This window comes from Streptopelia decaocto, assembly GCF_964273445.1.
Source record: "Streptopelia decaocto genome assembly, chromosome: 2".
Lineage (NCBI taxonomy): Eukaryota > Metazoa > Chordata > Aves > Columbiformes > Columbidae > Streptopelia > Streptopelia decaocto.
Genome location: NC_138655.1, coordinates 156,177,992 through 156,199,313, shown reverse-complemented (window position 1 = coordinate 156,199,313; position 21,322 = coordinate 156,177,992).

Genomic DNA, 21,322 nt, shown 5'->3' with positions numbered 1-21,322 from the left:
CTGTTCCGATAAGAACTGAGGTTCATTTTGCTTTCTTCCACATCTTTTGGAAATTGTTGTATCTGGCAGAAAATTTCAACAAATAACACATGAGGACACGATCAGCAAGCTTTGTAATGATAAGTGGATGGTATAACAGCTTTTTGAGTATACGTGTCAGTCACATGTTACCTTTTAACTTCCCTGACTGAATGAAACTACCCTGGAAAGGTTATTCTGCATATAGGTACTAGCAGTTCAAATTGTAAATCCAGGCTGCGAACACTCTGCCTGGGGGATGCTGAGGTCTCTGCTGTGCCACACCATACATTGCACTTCAGCACTCACTGTCAGTACCTCACCAAGGGCATAAAGCTCAAAATGTAGCCTATGCTTTTGATAGAGTATTAGAATTTTTCAGGGCTGATGAATAAAGAATGGATGCAAAGAAAAACAGTTGAAAAATCTCCCTTCTGGGCAACATCCCATGGCATTTTCTAGGTTTTATTTCTTCTGTTTTCACAAAAACCTGAAGATTTGAAGTCAAACTTTTGTCCCTGTTAGCTGCCAGAAGTTTTACACTGGGTTCATTTACCCAGTGAAGAAAAAGACTGCTTATTCCTGGAGAAAGATACTTAAGTCAAACTAAACTGGCACATTTGTAATTACACAACAAATTAGGTAAAATACAAACCTTCAAGACTTCACCTCAGACTGTATCATCTCACTCTAGCATATGCTTTACACCTGTAGGAGTCAAAAGAACCTGTAGCTCTTCAGTCCTCCCCATTTATTTGGAATAAGTGGCAGCTGCCTCCCAGCCCTCATTTTGATCTCTTGGTTCAAGCATCTTTCTGCTCGCACTAAACTGTAATGCATAGTGTGGTCTAGCTGGGGGATATTAGATGTATGCTCTACTTATATATTGATAACTCTGGTTTTGGAATGAGAGCTTCTGAATTTCTTTTAGCTGAAATTATGCAATGTGATCCCTGTTATGTTAGGGCAGAGTGACTACTGAAAGTGTGAATGCAGCAGTCAGATGTACTGATGCAGCAGGTTGAAAAGCAGCTGAGATGGATGACTCCAAAAGTTTTGTGTTAGGTGAGTCAGAAATCTGGGATTTATGGCTCTCTTAATTTTTTTGCTGCCTTGAAAGTGAAAACCATAGGAGCTGTATTGACAGCAGCAGAGGTAACACCAAAGTGGGGAAGAGATGGAAATCTCTCCTCTTCCACCTTTTCCTATTTTTATAGTGCATGGAGCACAACCAGCCCAAACCTTCACTGAAGTCTTGGTTGGTAGTCGCTGTTGATCTGCTGTGTCAGTAGTGCCCATGAATAATTTCTGTTTGAGATTTTGTGAAGTGAGAGCAGGTGGGATTTTCTGAAGAAGAAGGGTTGGTCTCGCTCAGGGGAGAAGACCAAGTCCCACTTGAGTGGCAGAAATCAGCTGCTCTGATTGCAGTGAAATATGAGTGACTTTCTGGGTGAACTGGTGAGGTCTGTGAAACTTTATTATATCAATGACAAGGTGGAAATATTGCAGGCAGTGCAGAGCACTGTATATAGGGGAAAGTTATGGGCAGAGATTTGAATGGTGCAAATATTCATTTACTGTCTGAGATGAAGGAAAGAAGGCACTGAGTGGACTGAACTGCTGGCCTGTCTAGTTGCTTGGATCTTGTGTTACCCAAACTCTCCTTGGGATGCTGGTTATTCAATACCCAGCAGAGTCAATCTCCAGGAGCGTGGCTAATGCTCTTGTGTATCATGAAAATGTAACTGTGAGGACATAACTCCCTTGTAGATCCTTCTCTATTGTAGTGAAAACATCTTTTTTTTTTTTTTTTTTTCAGCTTAACTTGGCTAAAATGACAAGCTAAGCTGGAAAAACAGCCATGTTACGCTGGAGTAAGAGTGTCTATGGGGTATATAGCTGTAAGTAACTGAGAATTACATGGTGCATTATAGTGATCAAACTTCACTGCAGAGGCAAATCCTTAAGCTGGACTTGGTAACATCTTTTTTGGGTAGCATGGCAGGAAAGGTTTTTTTACAGTAATTTTTTATCTATAGGCTGTAGAGGAAAATTGTGACTTTTTGCTGTTATATAAATATACATTCAAGAAATAAGCAAGTAAGTTAAGAATTTTCTCTAATTGTATTTTTTTTCTCACTTTCCCAAACATCGATTTGGTGGGGAAAGGTGAGATGGGAGGGTTGTCAAAATTTCCATGTTTCACCCCAGCACTGTCAGTCTGTGGTGGGTTTACAGTCCTCTATAATCTGTACTGAATTCATGATAGGCAGCTTCAGGTGGGAAGCTGCTCCTTAATAAGCTAAAATGGAAAGGTGTATTTACATGTGAGGCACTTCTTTGTCTGCTGGAAGCTAAGAAGTGTCGAAACTCTCTAAATTCACTGAGAGGTGTTTCATTTCAGAGGTTTCCTCCTTCTCTGGCTGCTGTTAGAGCTGACCTTGGAGACTCCCTTTGCAGGGATGAGGAAGATGTTTGGAGATGAGATATTTGCTTTGTGTCACTGAGGGGGAGTGAAAAAAAAAAAAAAAAGGGAAAAAACTGATGATAATGTGAGTCTTGCTACATACTTTTAAAAAATAATGTCTGGCAGCACAGTGCTGCTCAGATTTCCAGCTTTCTTATTGTCTTTTTTTTTTGCAAGCTGTAGGTGTGGAATGTTGAATGGAGGTGACAGAGGCACCTTGTGTGAGTCTGTGCTCCGTTTAACACAGCGCGCACATTGCTGGCAGTGCCAGCCAGCACTGCTGCTTCTGTGAGACTTCTGATGGTGAGGCAGTGGCTTGCTGAAAACTCTCTGCATGCCCAGGAATCCTGGAGAAAGACAGATTTTCTATTTCACTCTTTTATCAAATGTTTATTCTGATGGACAAATGGAAAGCTTAACTTCTCTCTGACTCAATATTGAAGTCATAAGGCATTGTAAAGGGGTGAAGAGTATTCATACTCCAGCTTTGCAAATGCAAAATTCTGTGTATGGGAGAAGAAAATTCCTTCTTATTTGGATGCCTATGTGGTCTGGGGGAGAGGAGATTAGGGCAAGGCTGGGGACAGCCTAGCAGGGGTGCAAGGGAGAGTATTTGGTGTCTGCCTTGTTCTGCAAGGCCGTGCCAGGTGAAGGGCATGGACACACATTCAGTATTTTTGTGTAACAGAAAAATTCGCTGTAATAGACGGTGTAATGTTCATAGGAGCTTGCAGGAAACTCCTGCTCTCCCGCAGGAAATGGGAGCACAGGAAACTGTACCTTTGAGGAGACTCTTTATGTAGAAATGTCAAAGATGGCATAAAGCAAACATGCAAGAAAAAAACCCCCACGTTTTTAGCTTTGGAATGAGACCAGCCATATGCTCCAAGATGCCATGAAAGTGCCTAGTGATGGCAATAGGTTATGGTAAGACAACAATAAAAATATGGCAGTCACTTTCAACCTAGCAAACTAGATGATTTCTGTGCTACAGTAGATCAATTAATGGTTGATTTGTTTATCCATGTATTTCTCTGCCACATTCAGCCTCTCTTTCTGGAAAAGCAAAGCACTTGTGTGTTTGCCACATGTAGGAGTTGATTTGTCAGTGGAGCTGCTCAGGATGTTAGTTAAGCACGAAATGATTTTATGTGTTTTACTAAATATGATTCATCAGAAGCTGTGCAGATTAACCAGGTAGAGCTGCACTGAACACAATGGAATGTTCAGATGCAAAATGACAAATGATGATATTACTCCTGCTCTGTGATTCATTGGGAAGAACTCAGAAGTTGAGCATTTTTTTTTTATTCAACAAATTATTCAGTGAAGACTGAATAGCGACTATAAAACAACAAAACCACCTCCTTTGAAAAGGTTTTAAATGTACTACAAAATAAACAAATACTACAAATCATCTTTGGAAAATGCTATCTTGTAAACACATCATCAGACACCTCTCTAATAACTTTGTGATTATTAATAAATGGAAATTGGAGCACCTTGTAGTAGTTTTATTACATTTTGCACAGCTGTAATGGATGATAGAGAGGCTCACACTTCTCTAGTTCAGGCCACATTTCAGCTTCCAAGTCAATATATGCTTTTCATAAGCCCTTTGCTTTTTGGGAAGATACAACATTTTGCTCTGAAACGATCCATGCCTGATCTCAGCTGAATGTGGGAGCAGTGGAACTGAACTGCTTAGGTTCATTAGGAAATCCCATTAGGTGAATAAATGCTTGGCCTTTACCACATGTTTTTGTTTCTTGCATTATTTGGCAATTAGAAGATCATCTGCTGCACCTCACTGAATCGTTAACAAGGTAGAAGATGGAGTGGGTTCACCTTAGGTAAAGTTGGGTGTTGGTTGCGTAGGGTGCTGAGGAGGGGACTCCAGGCCTGCACTCCTCTGGGATGGCAGTTGATGGCCAGACACGATAACCCACAGCGCCCAGTATAGCACTAGGCTGCTGTGTTTATGGGACTGAACGTCGCCCGCTCTCTGCAGCTAATCTGGTCAATGTAGAATCATAGAACAGTTTGGGTTGGAAGGGACCTCGCAAGCTCATCCAGTCTGAGCCCTGCCATGAGCAGGGACATCTTCACCAGATCAGGTTGCTCAGAGCCTCGTCCAGCCTGGCCTGGGATGTCTCCAGGGATGGGGCAACCACCACCTCTCTGGGCAACCCGGACCAGTGTTTCACCACCCTCAGTATACAAAATATCTTCTGTATGTCCAGCCTGAATCTCCCCTCCTTTAGTTTAAAACCATCACCCCTTGTCCTGTCCTAACACACCCTTCTAAAAAGTCTGTCCCCATCCTTCTTATAGGTTCCTTTTAAGTACTGAAAGGCCACAATAAGGTCTCCCTGGAGCCTTCTCCTCTTTGCCAGGCTGAACACCCCAACTCAGCCTATAGGTCAGGCTGGAGAGAAGTATGTTTAGGACATGAGTCATCTCAGTTTAGCTGTCTACTTTGTGGCATGCTAGTCTGCAATATGAATGTCTTCATTAGTTATATATAGAGATAAATAGCTTGGATGGACGTGTGTACCAATATGTTTAATCTAAACTAATTGTGTGGGGGTTTACGTCAACCACACAGGAACAGAGAGTGATTAATCCTATACTTCTTGTAAACCTTCAGATGGGATGAATGGTATCTGGAGGTGTACTCCACTGACTGCAGAGAAATCCTGGATGACTTGTTTAGACAGCATAACTCACCTGTAACCAACTCAGGTCAAATGGGATCAATCCTAGCTTTACAGGGCTGAAGAAATCTTTCTGCTGCCTGAAGTTTGCTAGCTTTATCCAACTACATAGTATGTAGTAAAGAATACTATTTCCCCCAGAACTCATGTATTTTTGTTCTTAAATCACCTCAGTTACAGCACCATGACTAAGTAATGTTGGAAACTGGTCTTGGGTTCTGATTTATATATTTACTTTTGAAAATATAAGCTATTACTCAAGTTGTGTAGTATCTTATCCCAGTAGTGACTGGCCCAATAGCATTTGTAGGACAGTTCTTGTAGCTCTTATGCTTTTCCTTATTCACAAAAGGACCTATGTGCATGCTAGATATGTGTTGAAGTTAAGTGCACACACAAGTGCTTTGCTGAACAGGGACTGATTAAAATACATGCTTTGGGGCCTTAGTTAATTATGTGTCAGGGACTGCATAATTGCCACTATACTGAAGACATCTAATAGCTTTCTTCTGATAAATCTGTACATGCACAGTGGTCCCGAACTGTAATTTAGCATGATAATTTCAACTTCATCAAAAGCCAATGGAAAAAAGACAAAGACACTTGGATCGCTGAGTCCCTGTGAGCTGACTGAATTAGCCATTGCAGGCTCTGGCCTGACAAAAAGCAGTTTCAGTGTATTTTTCCACTGAAATAACTTCTTACTTGAGTGGAACCGGAGAGTCCCCTGCACAACTGGCAGATGCTGAACTTCCCCAGGTATTAAGGTAAATTTTCAGCCACTAGTCAGTCATGCTGACAAACAGTGAGTGACACAAGATAAATTAACTGTGCAAACTTAGAGAGATTATAGTGCCTTAAATAAGTTTGAAATAGTGCCTGATGTGCAGGACACTCACTAAAGCCTGGGCATAGTAAAAGACATTAAACTACTCCTGAGCTCTGCTCTGTATTTTCAGGATCTCTGCAAAACTACTACACTAACAGCAGCTATCGAGCCTCACAAAATGTGCATATTTAGTAAGCACCCTTCCACGAGACCCAGTTGTGCCTGTTTTCTTCCTCTCTTTCTTGTAATACAGAAAGAAAAAGACAAACTCTTGTGATACCAGGCTGCAGGCGTCTGTTGATGCCCACAAGGAATACAAATAAAGAAACAGGAGAGAGACTGTTGAGGAAGGTGCAAGCTGTGATCCAAAGGTTGCACGGGTCAGCTCTCCAAATAAGAATTGTGGATGTAACTGCTGATTTTTCATTTCTAGTCATGGACAGGGCTTACAGCTTCTCTTCCCTGCTGTTGTCTTTCTTCTTGCAGTCATTCTGCAGGGCAGCTCTAATGTTTATACACTGGTGTGATCCTTACTGAAGAAAGCCCAAAGACTTGTAAGATGTGTTGGGAAGAAACATGTTTTTCTTTGCAACTGAGAAGGCCTTGATGTGTATGTCTGAGTTTTCTTATGCAGTTCTGGAGCTCAGCATGTGCTGTATTGTGTAGTGCAGGGAAATAAGCCTGTGCAATATTAATATCCCTGTGGTCAGGGAGACCATGGTGGGTGCAAGGTCCTCTCTACCTCTAACAGTCTGCAAGAAGCAGACAGGTGAAGCAAGAAGTCATGAGATGCTTAAATTTGCCAAGAAAATTGTCATTTGACAAGAAAAACTTTTGGACACCTACCACAAATGTGGGAAATGGTTGCTCTGAAGGAAAAGTTGACACCTCTACCAGCCAGTGCTTCACAGCTTGTGGGAAGGAGGGGTCTGCCTGGCCTGGGGTGCATCTGTGAATATTTGTCATGTCATTCATCCCTCCAGCCCATATTCAGGGTCCTGTTAATAATGTTTTTTTCCTTTGCGGGGGGAGCTGATGACTTGAGCAGATGTTTCTTTCCTGATCATTTACAAGAAACATTCAAAACCAACTCCTTCTCCCCTAAAGGTTATAGAACTATGCAGTAGGGGAGGGTTTTACCACTTGCACTTTCTTATTCTGCAACAGTCTACCCACAATATGGTGTCTTTCCTCACTCAAGCTTATAGGAAAAATATTTGGATTATTTTCAATAAATCTGAAGGTCATTAAGTGGTGAGGGATCAGGTTTACATGGGAATCTGTGTGTCATCACAAAATGAGGTGAGGAGGAGAGTTTGTCTTGTATATATCTAAGTCCTACAGTGAGAATACTTTTCTGTGAGAGCAAAGATCCCAAATCAATGGTCCACTCTAAATTTGGCAGTAGGAACATTTAATCAGGTCTTCCCTGATGCAGGGAAGGGCCCTACCTGCTAAGCAGCCAGAACCAAAGGGTCACCTGGAATGCACCAAACCCGCCACATCTCTCTTCTTACTTGTGGAACTGTAATCTGCTCAAACACTCTTTCTCTTGTTTCTACAATGAATACTCTTTTTGGTCTTCCTGCTCTTTGGTCAGACCTTCAGGAAGATCAGTGCTGTGTGTGGTGGCTTCTGCAGTGTTGAACTTCATGCATGAACGATCTAGTACCAGGGTAAGTGGTACTGAATATCTAGATTTGTAATGGGAATTATGAATGGCCTTCACATTAGCAACATTCACATTTACCACCAACCGTACCTTGTATATTGGTATTGATGCTGAGAGCTTTTGGGGATGTAGAAAGCATTTTTTTGGGGGAAGTGGAAAACCAAAACAAATTAAAAAAACCCCATAATGTCCCCCCAAAGCCCCAACACATCTTATTGAAAATGGATATATTGCATTGCTAGGATTTACTTGTAGCATCTCCAGCCAAGACTGAGCAGATGAACTGCTGCTTGCTGTGACCTTACACTGTCACAGCCCAAGGAGATCTGCCTGTGGGCCATTCATGCTTGCTTCTGAAGGCCTTGGCACAGCATCAGGTGAAGCTGAGACTTCCTGAGCAGTGAGCTAGAAGATGTGAGAAGATCTGGATTTGTTCACTGCTGAGCTAATAGGGCCAAAGTGTCCTCATAGCTACTTCATGCTATGTGTTGGGCAATGGGAAGGGGCAGCACAGACTTTTTCCACCTTCAAGGGAGTGTCTACAGCTTGAAGGTCACCCTTGTCAAAAGGCACTGTGAAACTACCATGTAGGCTGCCACATAGCTGAAGTCCATGTAGAATCAGAGATCACAGAGATACAGAGTAGGATGCATGACTGTCTGGAGGGCACTTCCATCTGGGGACTGGTCCAGCTTTGCCAGCAGCAAACTGGTCTGTGGAAAGTGGCAGGAGGCCAGTAGAGAGGGCAGATGGCAGAGCTGTGGTTGTGGCTTTGCGTGCTAAAGGGAGAAGATTATTGTACAAGGCAAAGCATTTGCCAAATTCTCCCATATTCATTATATTTCCAAACATTTAAGATACTGAATGTATGCTGTTCTTTCCTTTTTATTATAGCTTCTGTTGTCTAGATGAAATTAATTTTCTCTTGGCCTCTCTAGCATTATTCTTGCAGTGTGTTTATACGTTGTTAGGACCAGCTTGAATAAAAGGAGGCTGAATAGCTTTTCTTTGTTTATGAACATACTGCTGACATAAATATTTTAATATCATTAAGTGACTGCTCCTCTTCATGAGAGTGCTAAATACCATGCAAAACAGAAATGAATGTTATATCAGGGAGCTCTAGGGAGCAGGAAGAAAAATAGTCTTTAAAACAGAAGCAGAACAGTAATTTATGTTTTTACTTAATTCTGTTTCATAGGAAATTATCCAGTTTTATAGTATAAAAAGAATGGTCTTGCCCAAAGGGAAGATATATTTTACTAAATGTTATATAACCTTAAATCAGGACTCACTGTTTTTTGAACAAGGTGGAACCGATGTTAGAATGGCATAAAAGAAAACAAAGCATCTTTGACAGTCCCCTGAAGTTAAGCAAATGGCAAGCAATTGTTAAATGGAGGGTAGGAAACGGGATGTAATTTTTGAGTCGAGTTTCTTCAGGAGAAAAAGAACCTCAACAATTTCAAGAGGTTTGGGAAGGGTGAGAGCTACAGACTGAAGAGCTGTAGTTATCTTAAGCAGAAGTGTTTGTCATGCAAGGCAAACAATAAAGTAGGCACAGATACAGGCAGTGATCTCGTCCTTGCTAGTCAGAGCTGGTGTCTTCTGTAACTCCAGGCAGCACACAGCCATCTCAGGTCAGGTTTCTTTGACTGCGTGGAACTCTGGAATCCCCTTGCCATCCCTTTATATTCAGCAAAAGTTCAGTACTCAGTAGTAGAGACTGGATCATTGTCATAGAGTAAATATCTACAGCAAGTCAGAGAGATTATGTTCCTAAGGTCTTCTCATGGGAAGGAAAGGGATTTGGGGCTGATGGCTCAGCTGCCAAAGTTCCAGCAGGCCCAGCAGCTGCGACATGGATGGAAAGTTTTTGGGTTGTGCCATTCACTCTGTGCCATCTTCTATACTTTGTTGTTAAGCTTTGGTGTCCAAGTGTGAGTGCTGCTCCAGAGAGTGGAAGCTGCATGTGTGTGGGCAGAGCACAGGGAGGTCTCCATGCCATCCTCACCCTGCAAAGCCACCCAGGCCCTTTGTTCGAAGAAGTATCGCATCTATCAGCAGGAACACACAAAATTCAAGGTAGGCATCTAAATTTGATGAAGGGTGTACTCCAAACAAAGTAGGAGGAATATTAACTTAGTCATAGTTAAGGAGCTAATAGAGAATAAAAAAACTTCTGGGAATAGACAACGATGAGGATTAAAGAGTTGTGAATTATCAACTTCTTGCCATCAGATAACGAGAAGCATAGTGCCACTCATCCTCTCCCCTGCTTCTTCCCTGCCATTTGTGACTTATATCCACCTTAGATTAGAGAATCTGTCATAAACATTAAATTGCATTACTAAGAACATTTCAAGGGTGAAAACAAAACATTGAAGGATGCTCCCACATCTGTAGATGCTGGTGGTCTGCAAACAGTGAGAATTCACCCAGCAGTTCAGATTTTCACTCCAGGGATTTCTCCTGCAGGTTGGTGACAATCTCACTGTTCCTCCAAGTCCCTGCATCTCCTTTGCAGAGGTGTCCCTTCTGATACACTCCTGCAAAGACAAAAGAAATCTGTGTAAATGAGCATAGCTCCACCAGTCAGATGCACTCTCTTGTAGCCAGTCCGTGTGAGATATTCCCATCTCCTTGCCAATCCTTTGGCTGAGTGTCTCCAGTTGTCCCCAACTGAAACTACCCCTTCTCAAGTACCTGGATGCTGCTCCTCTCTTCTTGCCACCAAGATAGAATGCTTTTGCCAGCTTTGTCAAGAGAGGGAATCTAAGTGCCATTGAATGGATTCATCCCCTTGTCTTATCTGCATGTATAAAGTACCAGAGAGCAACCACCCAGAACCCTTTCTTCCATACATCCCAGCTACCTGCTGTGTTTGTCACAAGGTAAGTTGAATCAATGGATGACCTTTTCCTTTTCATCTGAATTTTTAACTGTCAATACATCCTGATGTAGCCTGAAAGAACAGCTTGAAATGCCGCTGTCCAGCCTGGCGCTGAAATGCCCAGATAGACAGTGCAGCCCAACACTCACGAGGTGTGATTTTGAGCTTTCATGACTTTGACTCTGGGCTGCCTCCCGTGCAATATCTTTGTGCTCCTGTTACCAAAAAGCAGAGTTGGGGATTGCTTTTGCATCAGATTTCAGGTTGATAACAGCCTGTTGACAAATGGTGCTAGGTAATACAGAGCTGATTTATGTTCTGCTTTGCTCAACTCTGCTATCAACTACCAGTTGGTGCTGGTTTCATTATTATCAGTTTGCTACAGAGACCTTAGCACGGGGTGCAATGTAAACTAAAGACAAAGAGGTGTGCCAAATAATTCATTGCCTTTCTCAGTTCTAATTTGTCATTGGGAGAATATAACTTCCTAACACAACATTCGGTGCCTGGCCAAATCCTGAATTTAGATATTCATTGTCCCCTGTTTACCATTCACATGCAGAGATAAATATTGCTCATCGAGTCACTATTATTACCTCAGAAATAGTTCAGCTGCCTTGAAAACTTACTCCTTAATTGAAAGGGGCAAAAGGTATGTCAAATACAGACAGCAGAACAGCCAGCAGACGCGATGCCATGCCCTTTCCTTGTATACAACTTGATTAATTCTTATTGTTTACTGCCTGGAGGGAAATGCTGTGTATCACTTCTAGGTAAATATCATAGGACATGACTATTTTTAATACTGGAGGCTCTGACACTGCATTTATTATCACATTCTTAGCTATTGCAATTTGGTTTTCCTGACAGGCACAGATCCCAGTGCAGTTTATCTCACAGGGAAATTGATAATGGGAAGGCAGTTTCTCTAGAATAGGAACTCTTTGTGGGAAGATTAACAAAAGAGCTTCTCCTTACCACTTTTCCCTCGCTGACTCTGATAAGCAAATAACAGAGGCTGACCATAGCTTGTACACGTGAGCTTGTCATATGTAAAATTGCAGGAAATTGTGGGGGCCATGAGACCCTATAGCTATGGGTATAATGTAACCAGTGCGTGCGGGTTTTATGGGAAAGATGGGAATATTTGTATGTGATGTTGCATTCTGAATGTCTTCATGCACAGATGCATAGAGAGATGTCTACAGCCAATGCTTTGTGACTAATGGTGCAACATTTAAGAAAAGAGTAAATCATAGATTGAATCACAGAATCACAGAATGTTAGGGATTGGAAGGGACCTTGAAAGATCAAGACCCAAGAAGTCAACATGGTTGTGACTGTGGCTTATGGTTGAGTAGCCACTACTTGTCTTGCGGAATTACATTGGTTCATTTATATATTGTACTCCTGCATCCTCATCCACGGTGCCAATTCCTCTTCTACTTAGTGCACCTCTCAGAAAGGACGACTGCACTTCATCATCAGGGCTGTGTTTTGGTTGTGTCCTTGGTTTTCCTTCAACATTTTTGCCTGCTTCTGGATTCCACACTAGCTGCCAGACACACATTGCTCCAGCAAACAACATGCAACATCCCTCAACACTCAGGTTCAAAAGACTCACCTCCTGACTGCCTGGCACAGCTTGTAACTCCCGGCTCCCAGCTGTCCTACACGTAGGCTGTATCCTAATTCATCTGGAGGCTGGATGGTCACCTACTCACTTGCTTTGGTGAATTTTCTCCAGTTTTCTGTGTGTGTTTTGTTTATTTATTTATTTTTTTAAATAATTTTTTTCCTTGTCTTTGGCATCAGGATTATCTTTGCTCCGTGTTTTTGCAGAGCCACCCATAAGGGAGGTTTGTTTCTTGACAGAGGCCCTGGGTGCTCCTGCATGTGGGTGAGCCACACGTGGTCCCTCCGGCTGCCAGAGTAGGTGTCAAAGCCACAAGCTGCTGTAAACCCACAGCTCAGGCTGGTGCTGTATCACTGCCATTTCTTTTCTTAGCTGCTCATATGCAGAAACCATGCTATGAAGATGATATAGCATTAAGACGTGGGCTCAGTTTTGCAATGTTTTGTACTACTAAGAGCTGTTTAGAAGCTAGACAGTGAATTTTGTTTGCAAACCACACCTGCCTCTCGCTAGGAGACACAGGCCACTTGTTTGCTTCCTAGTTTCTATGCAAGAGCGTGGTGACATCTGTTCTGCTTGACATTGCCTGCGCTGTGTGCAGGATGCTGAAACACAGATTTTATGACTGCTGCCTCTTTGGGAACTCCAAGAAAATTAGATATTTGTCTCACGAGGTTCTACCAGAGGAAAAAAAAGAATTAAAAAACTGCAGAAGGCCAGAGTGATGCCATTCTTTTCCCTTAAGATGAGAGAGCAGATTGGTTTGCTTTTGGCCCTCCACCTCTGATGCACATATATTTTAACTCATAGCCAGGATGATGATTATCACTGACAAAGAGAGAACAGGCTGATTTCCACAGTGCTTTGGGCAGTATTTACCCCAGTGCCTATGTACCCGTTTTAATACCAAATAAAAGCAGTACATGGAGATACTTAGATTTGTGTGAGCACCACGGAGTAGTGAGAATGGATCTTTCTGCATGTAGCCATGCTACTACATGTATTCCTGTTAATTATTGGCCTAAATGAATTAAATTTGACAATAGCTGGCTATGTCTGTGTTAGGAAAGACAACTCAGAGGAGCTGAGGCTGAGCACTGTCTATAGATATATACTATGATGAATTTTATTTCAGACCAAAGTTAACCTGGTGCTCTGGAGGGAGCATTTCCACCTCACATGTAGCTTGAAGCTGTCCAAAGGTCCAGCCCTGGGTTTCTATCCCTATATCCCATTTGGGAGTGGGATTTGGGGTACATTTGGTGAATACCTGGGGAAGAGCTTCTGCTGTAGTTTCCTCCGGAGGAAATTTATTTTGCCAATGCCAACACTAAACTGCAGACCAAACCAATGCATTAGAAGTCAGGATCATTAGGGGATTCACTTTAATGCCTCCTTGCTGCTTTGAACAACAAAAAAACCCTAATGCAGACACAACTGTCATGAATGAGACATAATTTGGAGTTTCTTCACATGTTCCCTGTCCACATTAACTAGAACAAATTCACATACTCCCACCCTCTTTGAATTTTGGATGGAAATGGGAAAAAAATTGTTAAAAAATGCTGTTGTGATGGCACATAGGAATTGGACTGGAGGTGAGTTGTACACCCTTTCCTTATGACTGGGTTGGGTGAGCCGTGGGATTGAGCTGAGGCTCCTTGAAGTTGTGTGGGATTCATCAGCTGCAGCCCATGATGGGATGGGCAGCCCAGCTTGGGGTCTGGCCCAAGCACCAGGACAGAAAATACATCACCAAAACCCGCACTAGAGACTGCTGAACCACATTAGGACATGTATCTTTGGGAAGATTTTGTGATCTTTCTATCTCTCTTCTCCCCCACCCCTTTTAATTCACATTGGTTTAAGTTTTTCATTTAAATTTTGAAATTATTTTAAGAGAACACGTTGAATGAGCACAATTTTCTGGTGTAAGTCCATTATTAAACATTTTTGATCAGCCCTGTTGATTGTTGAATTCTTAAAGATTTCCTCTTGGCATGGTAATTCAGACTTTAAAAGAGAAATTTCTTATGAAACGACTCAGTGGTTGGTTATAAAAAAATTCAAACAGATGGGGTTAACAATAAAATCACACCATGATGTCTTTTAATTCCATATTAATATGTAATTGAGTAATAAAGTAGTAGCCTAATGTTTTGCATGCTGCAGTTTTACATATCAATAATTTAGCCTGTAAAGTTACCTGGCTTTCTTAATCTCATCACAGTATAAAATTAGGTTTTCATTATTGGAATGAAATTCTATTTCTCCTACACTTTATGTCTGAGTCTGCCAGGCAGCACTGAAAACCTTCAGGACAATTTACTAGAAGTTAAAAGTGCTGTTTATCTTTCAGCATAAGACCCAAATTAAACAAAATGACATCTTCCAGTAATGTGGATAATATACAAAAACTGAGCTATATCAAAAAAATAAAAGGTTTATTTATAATTTAGAGTAGGATAATCACTAAGCCTATAAAGCCAACATTCAGAGTTGATACTGAGATGTTTATGTCACAGATATTCTACACTTTTTTTTTGGAACCTGTAATCTCTCGAAAAACATACAAAGCCCTGCAAGCTCTCTTGGAGGATTGCTTACCAACCTGTTTTGAATGCAATTGAAACAGGTTTCACTTACAGCAATAATCTGGTGAAGCTTCTCTGTCACCTGTAGATTCATTTCCCTCTGGCTTACTCTTATATCCAAACATTTATCTTCCTGGCTTTAATGATATACAAAATAAATATATCACTGTTCTTATTCCTGGAAGTCATGACCATTTCCATAGGACAGACACAACACACGTGATTTGATTGAAAGTGGTATTAACACAGCGACTGCTGCGTCAAGTTCTCTGCACGCAGATTGCTTTTGGCTTTGGCAAGAAAATTAAATTAAACCCACAAAATGATGACCATCAGGTAATTTTGGGGTTCTTTTGTCATCTCCAAGCTGAGCTTTTTAGAGATGCCTTAGCTAGGTGCAACATTTCTAAACTGAACAATATTTTACCCATTTTCAACAGCATATTTAGAAAAAAAAAAAGCAAATGTTACATAGTTAATTTTTGGATCTAGCAAACTACACATGTTGCATCTAAAAGCAGAGGTAGATTTGATTTTGAACAGGAGCTGATGCTTTGGGAAGCACCCTGGGCTCTGTGGACAGCACCGGAGGATGGAGCCTGGTCTGATGTATCCTCTGAAACGCAGCCCTTGGGACTAACTGGCTTTTTGCCACCAGATCACAGCTATAGGGAATAGGTCAGGGTTAGAACAGAACATGGAAAAGTGCAGAAAAAAGCCTTATTTTAGATAATTTTTCAGGAAAGCAGCATTTCCCTTGCTATATAACATACTTTTTTTCTCAGATGTATGTTTCTACTGCCTTCAAATGTACTGTCAGCCATCACAAGCCTCAATTTATTGGTGAAAATGTTACATGTTATCACTTTTCATATATTTCAGTGTATTTTGTTTGCGTAAACCTACTTATAAAAATCCATACCTGTTCCACTGACAGTTTTAATAGAAGTTCAGCCTTAGCAGAAACCGTATTCAGCGAGCCACTGCATCTGCCCAAATCCATTTACAGAGAGAAATATTCTTTCTGTTGCCGCATTAGAGATAGGGAAGGATGTCATAAATTCCATGTGGTTTAAAACAGTTGAGAAAACTGATGTTGAGTGTTTTGGAGGTTTGTGTGTACTCACAGTTCTGAGTCACTAGGTGCAAAGTATTTTTAAGACTAAAAGTTCAGATCCAACCTTTTATTAAGGTTTGGCCCACTGATGCTTGGGATAATCTTAAAAGTCAACATTTTTTCCCCAGATAAAATGACTAGTTCAGGGTAAGATTATCACATTTGCTGTGAAATTGGGTATCCAAGTGTGTCAGATGCACCTTTCCCTCTCCTTTAAAAGCAACAGAATCTTCTAGGCTGATGGACCACTATGGTCATGTACACATCCCTTGGTTGACAGACAGGGCCTTTGACCAATGAAAAGCCTTGGTTGAGAGAAGCTTCTAGAACACTGCTGGCCACAGCTCAGATCCAGCTGGGGTATAAATGGAGTTGCTGGAGCCTCCCATGGATTTGGTCTTCCTTGAAGCAATGGGCTTGTGGTGGAAGACTCCTCCTTAGACTGGGATGCTATCAAAGGAAATTTCCTGGAGGACTAAGACATTTTGCCGTATTGGTAAGTGATCTTCTGGGTACCTTTGCAAGTCCTTACATTTTACGAGTGAGAAGATGTGCATTTTGATCTATTGTTCTAGAGTTATGGGATCCCTTGGGTCTGAAACAGCTATGTAGTAATCGAACTCCTAAACAGTATCTGAACCTGTGTTTTACAATGTTGTTGGAGTATTGAATAATTTTGGATAAATCTTGTTTCTAGTTGGTTCTCTGCTAGAGACAGTTCTGGTTGGGTTAAAGTCTGTTTGGAGCTTATTTCTGGCCTATATTTTTGGGGTTCTTCCATGACACGAAGATCCAATGTATATCACTGAATGACATTATTTTTTTTCTCTGAGATGTTTTTAGATAAGTTACACACTTAACTAAAAAAATTTGTTCTAATCTTGTTCTCCAGTGAATCCTCTATGTCATAGGCCTGAGTACATCCCAGATAAGACTTTTCTACTTCTAAGACAGCACCTTGCAATTTTTAGCATACAATTTTATCACATAATTACTATTTAGTCACCAAAAGTGTCTTTCCACTACCTTCATCTTTGCCATTGTGAAGAAAAGGTAATCCTCACGTTGCCTCTAAAGAAAGTGATAGTTGTCGGAAAATACTTAATATCCTTTGAGCATATATGTGATTTTCTGTGTGCCTCAACATTTCATTATGCCGAAGGCTAACAAATAGATTTCCTATAATTTTGAAATTCTCTTGGCAGATGGTAAGGGATTGAAAACTTATGTCACATAAACTTCCAGATGAAAGGGTGACTTTCCAATTGTGCTCTGCTGTGTTACACAGTATGGCAGTGAAGCACCTGCCTGGAAGCAAATATGTATTCTTGTTTTACTTTGAATGGTAGACGTATTAAAATTAAAATTAGCAGCTCCAAATGAGGTTGCGTTTTCAAAGTCCCAGACATCTATTTGATTGCAGTAACCGTTTTACATCTGCAAGTATTCCAAATAAAGTTTCCCTGCTGCCTGGCAGATAATCAGGCAAAAGGTTGTTTCCCTTTGAGGCACAATGTAACAGTTTTTGGAGACATTTCTGACATATTCGTGATTTCAAGTATTAGTGGCTGCAGAGAAAAATAAGCTGTTTCCAACTGTTTTCATGTATTTGTTTTTTTCAGGTGGAAATGTTGTATATATATGAATAAGGTATACAGAGGAAAAGCTTATGTATTTTTGGCCATGCACAAAGCTATTGAGATGCATCCTGTTATCTCTAAGTTTTGTTTTCCAAGATTCACACTTACATTTTCAGTTAGTCTTGGGATATCCATATGAGTGAGTGTGGCTAATGCTAAAGGACGTTTCTGTCCCTTCTGTAACCTTATGATCTTCTATGTCCTCCAAGGCTGTTGGCAACAGTATGTTTCAAAAATTTTGTTCTTTAAAGCAATAGAAAATTATTATAATGATCTGCATTTACATACTGCCTTGTAACTGTCCACCATGACCAACTGAGAAACACTGCCTGCATAAACTGCAGTGAGCCTTAAGGCAGTTATTGCTCTCCTTAGTGATCCATGGAAAATCATATCTCAACTCATTCAAGAAAATGTAAAGCTTTTCCTTCTTTTAGGGCTCATGTCTTTCCTTGCTGATGGGATGTTAACATCTCCATCACTGTGTTGGTCTTGAGCCTCTTAAGGCCGTAATGCAACTGACTGTAAATACATAAATAATCTGCTGATTTGAGTTTAGCTTGAGTTCACTTAATCTACTTGCATTCCTGCTGTGTTGGCTCACAGCTTCCCAGGCACTGTGACTAAGTGTGATCGGTACTCACTGCGGACAGTCAGTCACGGTTGAAGTAATTTTTGGAAAGTAAAAGTGTGTGTGCATATGTTAATCTTTATGCACTAAGCTTTTTTTCTGGCCAGGCTGAGGCTATTCTAGGAAATAGTTTGTTGTTGTTGTTATGGGTTGTTTTTGTTTTTGTTTTTGTTTTTTTGTTGTTGTTTTTGTTTTGGTTTGTGTTTTTTTTTTTTTTTTGGTATGCCAATAATTGTTGAAATTATGTCAGTTTGAAGTTTCTAGTGAAGCTTGTGACCCATTTTCTTAAAGACATTGCATGAGTGTAAGGTCTTGTCTAGGACCAAAAGCAGTGGACACAATATCAAGCAATAAAGTGTCTCAGGGGTATACTTCAGTCTTCTCTGAAGTCCATCTTTTTATATGTGCTGATATTGCCAGATGAAGAGATTTTCAGGATAGTCACCTAGACTGCATCCTTTATTGTTTATACATCTGATATATTTAATCTTATTTGAAAGATACCAGTAAACTTGTTGTGCTGCCTACTATGTAATTAATACTTTTAGATTACACATGTCATCTTAAGAGATGGACACTGAAAAAGAAGTCAGTATACTGTGTTCCCTTCCTAGCAAGGCAGAATTGCTACTTCAGGAATGCTAACTGCCAGTTTAGTGTCAGAAATGGATGCAAACTAACGGGATATTCTTCTGAACTTCCAAAATCATTAGTCATTTCCATCTACAGATTCCACCAAAGCTTTGCTAAAGAGGAAATACTACAGATTCAAAATCCTCAGAACTGCTGAAGTGCTTTCCTGGTGGAAACACTTTGGAATGCTATCCGAAGACCTGGGTGTTAGGATTCTTATGAGGGAAATCTCAAGGAAATCATTGAGATGGGCTGCAAGTTGATCATCCACATAAAAGCTTGAGTACATCTTCTCTCAGAAATAAAAAATGTGCTTGAAAAGACAAAGCACTAATGAAGTGTTGGGTCACTGCAATACATTAGGCAAAGATGAACAAGTGAAAAACAACTCTTCTAAGAAGATGGGTGAAACCATTGCCTGTATAAATACTGCAGAAAGTCCATGTCCCCATAGTTATTATCACCATACATAAATCCAAGCACAAAACGAGAAGCGTAGAATGTGATTAATTAATAATATATATGCTGCAATAGAAAATGTTGCATTCATCAGAAACGAACCTTTTGCTAATGGCTTCCTAACTCCAGATTTCACAGAAGGATGAGTTGAAGCTTCACAGGGAAGAGATGGCATCAAATACAGAAGATGGTCTCCTTGCTTTAAAGCACATTGCAGTCAATCAAATCTTTTTGCAAAATTATCTAGAGAGACAAACAGAAGTAGTTCATCAGCCAAAACGAGGTACTAATAAGTTATTTCAGTGATGCCTTATGTAAGTGAGGTGGGGAAAAAAAAATCTACTGAAAGCACATTTTCCTTCTGTTTGCTCTGATCATTAATATGGATATTCTAAAAAGGGTGGTGCAATAATTCTCTTAGTAAATTAATTAATTAATTACCTGTACTGTTCTTCAGGATTTAGCCTTTGGAAGTTAGTAAACAGGAGCAGTGGGTAAGTGTAGGTGTTTACTTTAAACCGAGATGGATAACTCTCTGGATAGACTTTTTAACCTGATCACTTTTGGCTATAATGGGAGATTAGATTAATGTAGACACCTTAATTTAGGTGTTTGCTTCTTGAGCTGAATCCCACATGCAAGATTTACAGGTGCCCAAAGAGATTGCAAAAGTTTAGGATGAGCTAAGAGGAAGAATATGCAGGCTCACATATATCCCCAAATAATCCCACTTGCTGAATACGGTTCTGTACTACTAATAGTGTGGTTGAGACAATGAACGGTGTTATCAATAACAAGACATTAGCCAAGTAGGATGTTTCTGATCATTAGAGCTCTGTGAAGATGCAGAAAGTAATAGAATTAATGTAGTGCTCAGTATTTACAAGGAGTTATAAATAAAAAATGCTGAGAAATGAAGCCGGATTAAACACAAACATGTATTTCAAAAACCCAGTGCAGGTTACAAAATCCAGTCTATAGTCTCATCAGCAAGTCAAGCCTTACCATATTCTAGCCAGAAAAATGAGGGCAAAAAAGATTACAAAGATGTGGTATGTAAGTTGTCTGTAGTGCTTGTGAGCCCCTCTGATTCCAGTTGACTTAAGGCACTGAAAGGAAGAACTTCTGTACTCATCTCCTGAGGACTCATGCTACAGTGGTTTTTCCATGCACTGTTTGTGTCCAGTAATAGATACAGAACATTCAATCAGACCTGAAGAAATGGGTGGTCTTGGGGTCCCTGTTGTGTGTTCAGCGATGGCAATCACTGCCTAGTGTATAAAAAGCTGGAAAAGACTTTGACGTGGTCTATCGACATTGATGAATTAGCATTCTCCTTTGAAACTCTGGCATGAAAAACACTGGTTTTCCCGCTTGGGAAAGGAGGAGACTTTGTTAAGTGGGACATTACAATGTTTTTTTCGCTGATAAAGCTGGTAAACAGAGAACCTCTGCAAAGTCAGTGTCAGCGAATGCCTTTACTAGCCCTCCTATATCAAAAGGAATGAACGTGACATCAATCACCCTGTTCCTGCGTGTGTGATGTACAGACCATTAACAAGCAATCAGGACAGCAGGAACATGGTGGTGGGCATGACAACTCTGCTGTTGATGCCCATGGAGTTTGTTTAGGTAGGTCGTAGTAGCCAGATGCAAAGCTGCCTAGGAGACTGTGAGATGCAGCTGTCTCCATTTGTGACAAATCAGTGCATTAGTAATGTAATTGAGCGTGCAGTGATACACAACTATTACCAATCACAAGGCTGGTAAGAGGAAAAGAGTGTATTAGATCATTTCAATGAAGATAAAAAAGGAGGAAGAGAATTACCATACTGTTTGAAGTACATATCAAGTGTCTTACAAGTGCCTTACCATATGTCTGATGTTCTTTTATCAGAAGAAAATATTGGATTATTTATGTCACTTTTGAAAATGAATGTTTTACATATTTTTAGTTCCTCATATATATTAGAAACCTCTTTTTTTCTGTATAGTAAGTAAGATTTCAGTACAAAA